This window comes from Neomonachus schauinslandi, chromosome 15 (assembly GCF_002201575.2).
Source record: "Neomonachus schauinslandi chromosome 15, ASM220157v2, whole genome shotgun sequence".
Classification (NCBI taxonomy): domain Eukaryota; kingdom Metazoa; phylum Chordata; class Mammalia; order Carnivora; family Phocidae; genus Neomonachus; species Neomonachus schauinslandi.
The window spans coordinates 24,687,558-24,696,423 of record NC_058417.1 but is presented as its reverse complement, the minus strand read 5'-3'; positions in this window follow the sequence as shown (position 1 = coordinate 24,696,423).

Genomic DNA, 8,866 nt, shown 5'->3' with positions numbered 1-8,866 from the left:
TTTATTTATTTTAGAGAGAGTGAGAGAGCAAGTGTGCATGTGAACAGAGGGAGGGGCAGGGGAGAGGGAGAGCGAGAATCTCAGACTCCTCACCCAGCTCGGAGGGAGCCTGATCCCACGATCCTGAGATCATGACCTGAGCCAAAATCAAGAGTCAGACGCTTAACCGACTGAGCCACAGAGGTGCCCCTGTAAATATTTTCATAATAGTATTCCTACTGAGAAGTTTGATGTCATTTTGATTGTGTTTTAAAATCCTGCAGAAGGATTTATCCTTCTTCCTTGGTGTTTTGAAATTTCACAGTGATAAACCTTGGTGGTAGTCCTTTTTCATCCATGTTTGCTAGGCACTTGGTAGGCCTTTTCTGTCTGGAAACTCATGTCCTGTGGTTTGGGGAAAAAAATCCTAAATTATTTCTGGATTATTTTATTCTTCCCTCTATTTTTCTCAATTCTCTTAAAAACAAAAAACAAACAAAGAAACCTCTTACTATTTGAAAACGTTATTCCTCTCAGTCTGATTCTACACTGTTTTTCTCTCCTAATCTCTTTTTTAGTTTTTCTTCAACTTTCTGGGAGATCGTCTCAACTCTGAATTCCAAAACTACTATTGATTTTTTTTTTTTTTAAGAGAGAGAGAGTGAGAGAGTGCTAGCCAGGTGGAGGAGTTGGGGGGAGGCAGAGGGAGAGAGAAACCCAAGCAGACTCCACACTGACCGCAGAGCCCAACATGAAGCTGGATCTTAACCGGGGCCAAAACCGAGAGTGGGACGCTTAACCGACTGCACCATCCAGGTGCTCCTAGTTACTATGTTTTATGTTAGATGCTTTCATCTAATGCCTGATGATGTGTGGCTAAATGCTCATATTTAATACTGAGCTTCCTCTGGGCTCTGTATGTGGGTGGGGCTTGTTCACTGGGGCCTTTACTGTATGGTAACCTGACTTAGTTGTTTAGTTGAGGAACCTTTGATGGCACTTCCTTTAGCTGGTTTGGGCTGATCAGACTCCCTAGAGAAGCCTCTTCTCTTGAATGACAGGTATGGACCTGGATGTCAGTATTCTGGGACCTGAGGCAGGAAGAAGGACAGGGAGTAGGGGAAGTATCTTAACATTTATTATAAAAATTTTCACTTAGTATCCTTGTTTTTAGTGTGAAACCCCTACCCTCAACTGAACTTGGTATCACCTAGTCCAGACCCTGCATTTTACCCTCTCTAAAGAATAAGCTTCCATTCTTCTGCCAGGATGGAAGAAGCAAAAGTTGTTTGTCAGTGTTTCTGTGGGTGGACCCCTGAGAGCCTAAGGTTTCCTAATCATATTTTTAATCTTTCTGGTTTTAGCCCCTTATTTTCCTCCAATTCAGAAGTACCTAGCATCACCAACTTCTGAGTCTTTTATGAGTTCTGTAATATAAATCAGATTGACTCTGTTTTTTCTGTTGCTGGCTTAAGATCTACTAAATCAGTTAATACCCATCCATCTACATTCCAGTTGCCAAAATATTATTGCTGTTGTCTTTATTTTTGTTTTCTTGCTGGCTTGTGCCCCTTTTTATTTTATTTTTAAAATACATTCATTGTTTCTGTAATGGAGTTCTGGCAAGAGGGAACTTTTTGGCAAAAAAACACAGTTGGAAGAGCATGTGACTCATGATCTCAGGGTTCTGCACATTGGGTGCAGAGATTACTTAAAATAAATAACCCGGGCGCCTGGGTGGCTCAGTTGGCCCGGGCGCCTGGGTGGCTCAGTTGGTTAAGCGACTGCCTTCGGCTCAGGTTATGATCCCGGAGTCCTTGGATCGAGTCCCACATCGGGCTCCCGGCTCAGCAGCCTGCTTCTCCCTCTGACCCTATCCCCTCTCATGCTGTTTCTCTCTCTCTCTCTCAAATAAATAAATAAATAAATAAAATTTAAAAAATAATAATAAAATAAAATAAATAAATAAAATTTTTAAAAACCACAGTTGTCCAAAGTACCTTTTAAACTAGAAGTCAGGAATATTTTAAATATTGTTTAGTAAAAAAATTAATAAAAAAACACATGTTGAATTGGCCAAGGTGGTGAACAAATCACACACATTCTATTTCCTATCTCTCCCAATTTCCTGATGAAATGATTAAAGAATTATAAAAAGAAAATTTTTGTTTTGCTTCTAGAAACTAAAGAGGAACACCTTTCCCACCTTAGTCTTGAAGCAATTTCCATGGAGCTGAATCCAGATGAAAGGTTTGGAGCAGAGAAGCAACTATATAGACAATTTTTTAAAGTTTGGAACTATCTCATTTGGAGATGAAAAAGAAGCCTTGTGCATTGAGAATTTCCCAAAGATTACTTCTATTTGGGAAAAAAATATAAACTGGTATTGTCTTTATTTTAGGTTACTAAAAAATAAGCCACATCTAGATATATCCTATTCATTCAATTCAACATATTCGTTGAGCACCTGCTATGTGCTGGGTACTGTTATAGTCACTGGAAATAGGACAATGAACAAAACAGACAAAAATCCCTACCCTTATGCAGCTTCATTCCAGCAGGAGAAGAGACAATAAACAACTCACAAAATAATTACTAGTATATGTAACATGTTAGAAGACTGTAAGTGTTATGGGAAAAAATAAAGCAGAGAAAGGAGAAGATCAGGAGTAACTGGGTTGGATGGCTAGTTATAACATTATTTCGGGTGATCAGTGAAATCAGGGCCTCATTTGAAAGGTATCATTTGAGTAAAGACTTGAAGAAGGCGAGAAAGTTAATAGTAAAGTTATCTGTGGGAAGAGCGTTCCAGGCAGAGAAAACAGAGGAGCAAAATGACCACTGTGGTTGGAATAGAATGAAGAAAACAGTAGGAGATCAGGGCAGAGAGGTGAGGTGGTGGGTGGGGGACACTTCAAATCCTGTGGAGTCTTGTTGGCTACTGTAAAGACTTCTGTTTTTACTTTGAGTGGAATGGGGAGCCATTGCAGGGTTTTGAGTAGAGAAATGACAAGAGTGAATGCAGTGAGATCATTTTAGGAAACTACCTCAGCGTCCAGAGGAGAGATGATGGTGACTTTGACCAGGCTGGTAGCAATAGATACGGTGAGAAGTCATCAAATTCTACATATATTTTGAAGGTAGAACCAACCGGGTTTCTTGGTGGGTAGGATATGGAGTGTGAGAAAGAAGGGAATCAAAGATGATTCCAAGTGAATCTTGGTGACTTTTCTATATTCCAAAGATAATAAGAAACTCACAAGTTTCCACGCATTCTCATATGCAGCAGTAGATACAAAATGACATTGGAGCAGGGTTAACCGTTTTAAAGGGAAAAAATCATGATTCTAGATGGTTATACTTAGCTCTCCCTGAAGTGGCCAGCTGGGTGAGATCCAACTAATTTAGGCAACCACAACAAAGAAAGAGAAAATTAGTTTTAAAAAAATGCTCAGCACACTAGTCAAATGCCATCAGTGAAATACCTTAAGCCTCCAGCTCCTATGCTTTCTTGCCTCGGAGGGTCTTCTCTTGCAGATCTGTTCCAGGCCCATGAATCACACCAAAGGTAAAGCCTGCCAGAGAATTCTGCAGCCTTGGAGTGGGAGGCCTAGCTCAGGGGAAACTGAACAGCTCAGGGACTGGCACAGGTTCTGAGGGAGTGCAAACCATCTATCAACACAGATTTTTTTCCTTAATAAAAAAGAATCACAGTAAAAAGCTCAAAAAATAAAGCATGATATATAAGAAACAGTGATAAACAAAGAAATCGGCAAGCTTACAGTTAAGTATAAATAGCTGTTGATAAAGTGATTTTGAAGTTTAATGCAATTCCTCAGAAGAGATTCTTAAAATAGAAGAGACAAAATAAGAAAAATTAATGGCAGTCTTGAACTGAATCACAAGAAAATGGAAGTGGGGTATAAGACAGGGGAGAATAAAATCTTGCTAAAAGTATCCTCTATAATATGCAATAGGCAAAAGACAGTCTCTTCAACAAATGGTGTTGGGAAAATTGGAGAGCAACATGCAAAAGAATGAAACTGGACCACTTTCTTACACCATACATAAAAATAAACTCACATGGATTAAAGACCTAAATGTGAGACCTGACACCATAAAAATCCTAGAAGAAAGCACAGGCAGTAACCTCTTTGACATCAGCTATACCAACTTTTTTCTGGACATGTCTCCTGAGGCAAGGGAAACGAAAGCAAAAATAAACTACTGGGATTTCATCAAAATAAAAAGCTTCTGCACAGTAAAAATAACAATCAACAAAACTAAAAGACAACCTACAGAATGGGAGAAGATATTTGCAAGTGACATATCTGATAAAGGGTCAGTATCCAAAATATACAAAGAACTTATACAACTCAACACCAAAAAACCCCAAATACTTCAATTAAAAAATGGGCAGAAGACATGAAACAGACATTTCTCCAAAGAAGACATCCAAGTGGCCAACAGACACATGAGAAGATGCTCAACATCACTGATCATCAGGGAAATGCAAATCAAAACCATGATGAGATATCACTGCACACCTGTCAGAATGGCTAAACTCAAAAACACAAGAGACAATAAGTGTTGGTGAGGATGTGGAGAAAAAGGAACCCTCGAGCACTGTTGGTGGGAATGCAAACTGTGCAGACACTGCAGAAAGTAGTATGGAGATTCCTCAAAGAATTAAAATTAGAAATACCATATGACTCACTAATTCCACTACTGGGTATTTACCCAAAGAATACAAAAACGCTAATTTGAAAAGATATATGCACCCCTATGTTTATTATAGCATTATTTACAATAGCCAAATTATGAAAGCAGCCCAAGTGTCCATTGATGTATGGATGAAGAAGAGGTGGAATCTACAATGGAATATTACTCAGCCATAAAAAAGAATGAAATCTTACCATTTGCCACAACATGGATGGATCTAGAGGGTATAATGCTAAGTGAAATAAGTCAGTCAAAGAAAGAAAAATACCATATGATTTCACTCATATGCGAAATTTAAGACACAGAATAAACAAAGAAAAAAGAGACAAACAAAAAAACCCAGACTCTTACACATAGAGAACAAACTGATGGTTACCAGAGGGGAGGTGGGTGGGGGGATGGGTGAAATAGGTGAAGGGGATTAAGAGTACACTTATCATGATGAGCCCTGAGTAATGTATAGAATTGTTGAATCACTACATTGTACACCTGAAACTAATGTAACACTGTACATAAATTATACTGGAATTTTTTAAAAAATTAAAAATAAATATTTTTTTTAAAAGAGGAGATTAGGACATAGACATGCACAGAAGGAAGGCCACGTGAAGACACAGGGAGAGGGTGGCCACCTGCAAGCCAACATGAGAGGCCTCGGAAGACATCAACTCTATTGACATCTTTTTTTTTTTTAAAGATTTTATTTATTTTTTAACAGAGAGAGAAACAGCGAGAGAGGGAACACAAGCAGGGAGAGTGGGAGAGGGAGAAGCAGGCTTCCCACCGAGCAGGGAGCCCGATGTGGGACTCGATCCCAGGACCCTGGGATCATGACCTGAGCCAAAGGCAGACGCTTAATGACTGAGCCACCCGGGCGCCCCAACTCTATTGACATCTTGATCTCAGACTTCTAGCCTCCAGAACTGTGAGAAAAATAAATTCCTGTTGTTAAACCAATAAAATAAAATAAAATAATCATCTATAGGGGAACAAAATTATAGATAATGTATCTTGATGGTCATGAAAAATATTGGTTCATATTATAATTATTAACAATTTTTGGGTGACTACAAGTAAAAGAGAAAAAGGATTTAAACAGAAATTGCAAAGCTGAATGGCCACAGGGGTTGGAGAGGTAACATAGAAGTGGGCAGTCTTACTTTTTTTTCTTGAAACATGGCTATATTTTTCAGCTCAGGCCACCATAACAATACCATAGACTGGTTGGCTCAAACAGTCTCATAGTTCCAGAGGCTAGAAGTCTCAAAACAGGGTGCTAGCATAATCTGGTTCTGGCGAGAGCTCTCTTCCTGGCTTATAGATGGCTGCCTTCTTGATGTGTCCTCACATAGAGCAGAGAGAGAATAAGCCCTCTGGTATCTTTTCTTATAAAGGCACTAATCCCATCATGAGAGTCTCACCTCATGACTTCCTCTAACCCTAATTATTGCCCAAAGGCCCCATCTCCAAATACCATTACATTGGGGGTTAGGACTTCAACATATGTATGGGGGGCAGGGGACACAATTCAGTCCATGGCAATGGCCATCTTAGGTCTTTAATAAAAATGATCACACCATCAGAACAGAGGCATATTCTACCATAAGAAAACAATAGTGCAAGCAAAGATTATAAATATAAACTGAAATTTACTTTCCACTTTGAAAAACACACACACACAGACACACACAAAATGGTAGGGACTATGGTGAACCAGAGGGCACACACCTCCTCTAGGGGGCCAGCCACTATTTAGTTCTAGATGATTGTTGCCATGTGAGAGTAGGAGCCCCTTATTATAAATCTTTTGGTTTTTCAAGTGTGGCTAGATAGATATCTGAATTTCTGTGTGAAATAACCATAGTTTTAAATATTAACTCAAAAAATTTATTTATTTTTTATTTTATTTTTTTAAAGATTTTATTTATTTATTTGACAGAGACGGAGATAGCAAGAGCAGGAACAGAAGCAGCGGGAGTGGGAGAGGGGGAAGGCTTTCCCTCAAGGAGGGAGCCCAATGTGGGACTCCATCCCAGGACCCTGGGATCATGACCTGAGCCGAAGGCAGACGCCCAACAACTGAGCCACCCAGGCGCCCTTTATTTTTTTTTTTTAAAGATTTTATTTATTTATTTGAGAGAGAGAGAGAGCATGAGAGGGGGGAGGGTCAGAGGGAGCTGAGCAGGGAGCCCATGCGGGACTCGATCCCGGGACTCCAGGATCATGACCTGAGCTGAAGGCAGTCGCTTAACCAACTGAGCCACCCAGGAGCCCTCAAAAAATTTTAAATACTCTATGAGGTCAAAACAGAAACAAAAACAAAACAAAAACCCCAACTGTATCTGTGGGCTGAATATAAGCTATCGATTTGCAACCCCTGAGGTAGGACTTCAAAATTACTAAAGAGCAAGAAAGTAAAATACATAGAATGCATGAGCCCAAATAGCAAGAATATGATAAATGTATGATTAAGCACAAAAAGTAAGTATAGTAAATTCCCCCATTCATAGGCAGTCATGGTGAGGAAAAAAAAAACTGAGCCAAAGATATACCCAAAATAATATAACTAAAAAAGTTTGAGGGGCGCCTGGGTGGCTCAGTTGGTTAAGCGACTGCCTTCGGCTCAGGTCATGATCCTGGAGTCCCGGGATCGAGTCCCGCATCGGGCTCCCTGCTCGGCGGGGGGTCTGCTTCTCCCTCTGACTCTCTTCCCTCTCGTGCTCTCTGTCTCTCATTCTCTCCCTCAAATAAATAAATAAAATCTTTAAAAAAAAAATTAAAAAAAAAGTTTGAAAATAAAGAGAGCTTTTTTATATCAAAACATATGCTAACAAAAGAAAGCTTTTGTGACTAAAATGATGGGCTCATATAACTGGAAGGCTAAAGTTAAAGTGGGATTTACAGCTATTTCTATAGCTCAATAATTTCATTCAAAGACCCACTTCATTTGATCTAAGTAATTTGCCCCCTGCAATATTATATTCATCTTAAAATTGGCTTCCTTTATGATAACAGGATGGTTGCCAGTTACAATCTGAATGTAGATTTTCATGCTTATGGGTAAGTGGAAGAGAGTTTAAAAAAAAAAAAAAAAAAGAAGCCTGTCCTTTGGTTGATTTGGGACAGTTTAGTAACATGCCTGTTCCTAAACTAATAAAGTTTACCTGGGAATGCCATGTTCTCATTGGCTTAAGTCTGGATTCCTATACCAATCTTCTATTATCTATCACCACATAACAAATTACCCTAAAACTTCATGGATTAAAACCACAACAAACATTTATTATCTCTCAAGGTTTCTATAGGTCAGAAGCAGCTCAGCTGAGCAGTTGCTGGCTCGGGATTTCTCATGAAGGTTCGGTCTAGACGTCAGGTGGAGCCGCAGTCTTCTGGAAGCTCAACAGAGACTGGAGGGATCCCCTTTCAAGGTGGCTTGCTCACTCCTTTTCACAAAGTTATATGAGTATCCTCACAACATGGTGACTGGCTTACCCCAGAATGAATAATTCAAGGAGAATGCCAAGCAGAAGCTACATCCTTGGAAGTCACATAGCATCATTTCCACCATATTCTATTTGTTAGATTTGAGTCACAGCAGAGAAAGAGAATTTCTCTTTCCCATAGTTTCAACCAAAGTTCCAGAATTGTTTTCCATGAGCCTTGCCTGGGTCATCATCACTGACCAAACCTGAGTCTTGCGCTAGTCCTTGGAGCTGAGGGGTGGAGGGGTCAGTCCCATCTGAAACACATGGACTTAAAGTGAGGGAGAGAGAATGCTCCAAAGGGAAATCAGGGTATTGTTACCAGAAAAAGAAGAAATAGATACTGGACACGCAAAAACATAAGATAGTCCACTATGGTGCCCATGCATTAATTGAAATTGTTATAGGAAGTGTGTGTTACTTCCTTAAAAAAATTTAAAAACACAAAAAGTTTAAAGATGTTAGCAGCAGTTATCTCTGCATGGTGGGATTACAGTAAAATTTTTCCTAGTTTTTTATGTATTCTAAACTTCCTTTCATATGTATTTAAGAAAATATTATTAGAAAATAACAATAACTATTATTTTATAAAAGGTTAAATTCACCACTCTTAAGAATGGAAATAGTGTGCAGTACTTCAAAAACAACAGATTTTTTAAAAAATGTATTTAGCCAAAGTCGGG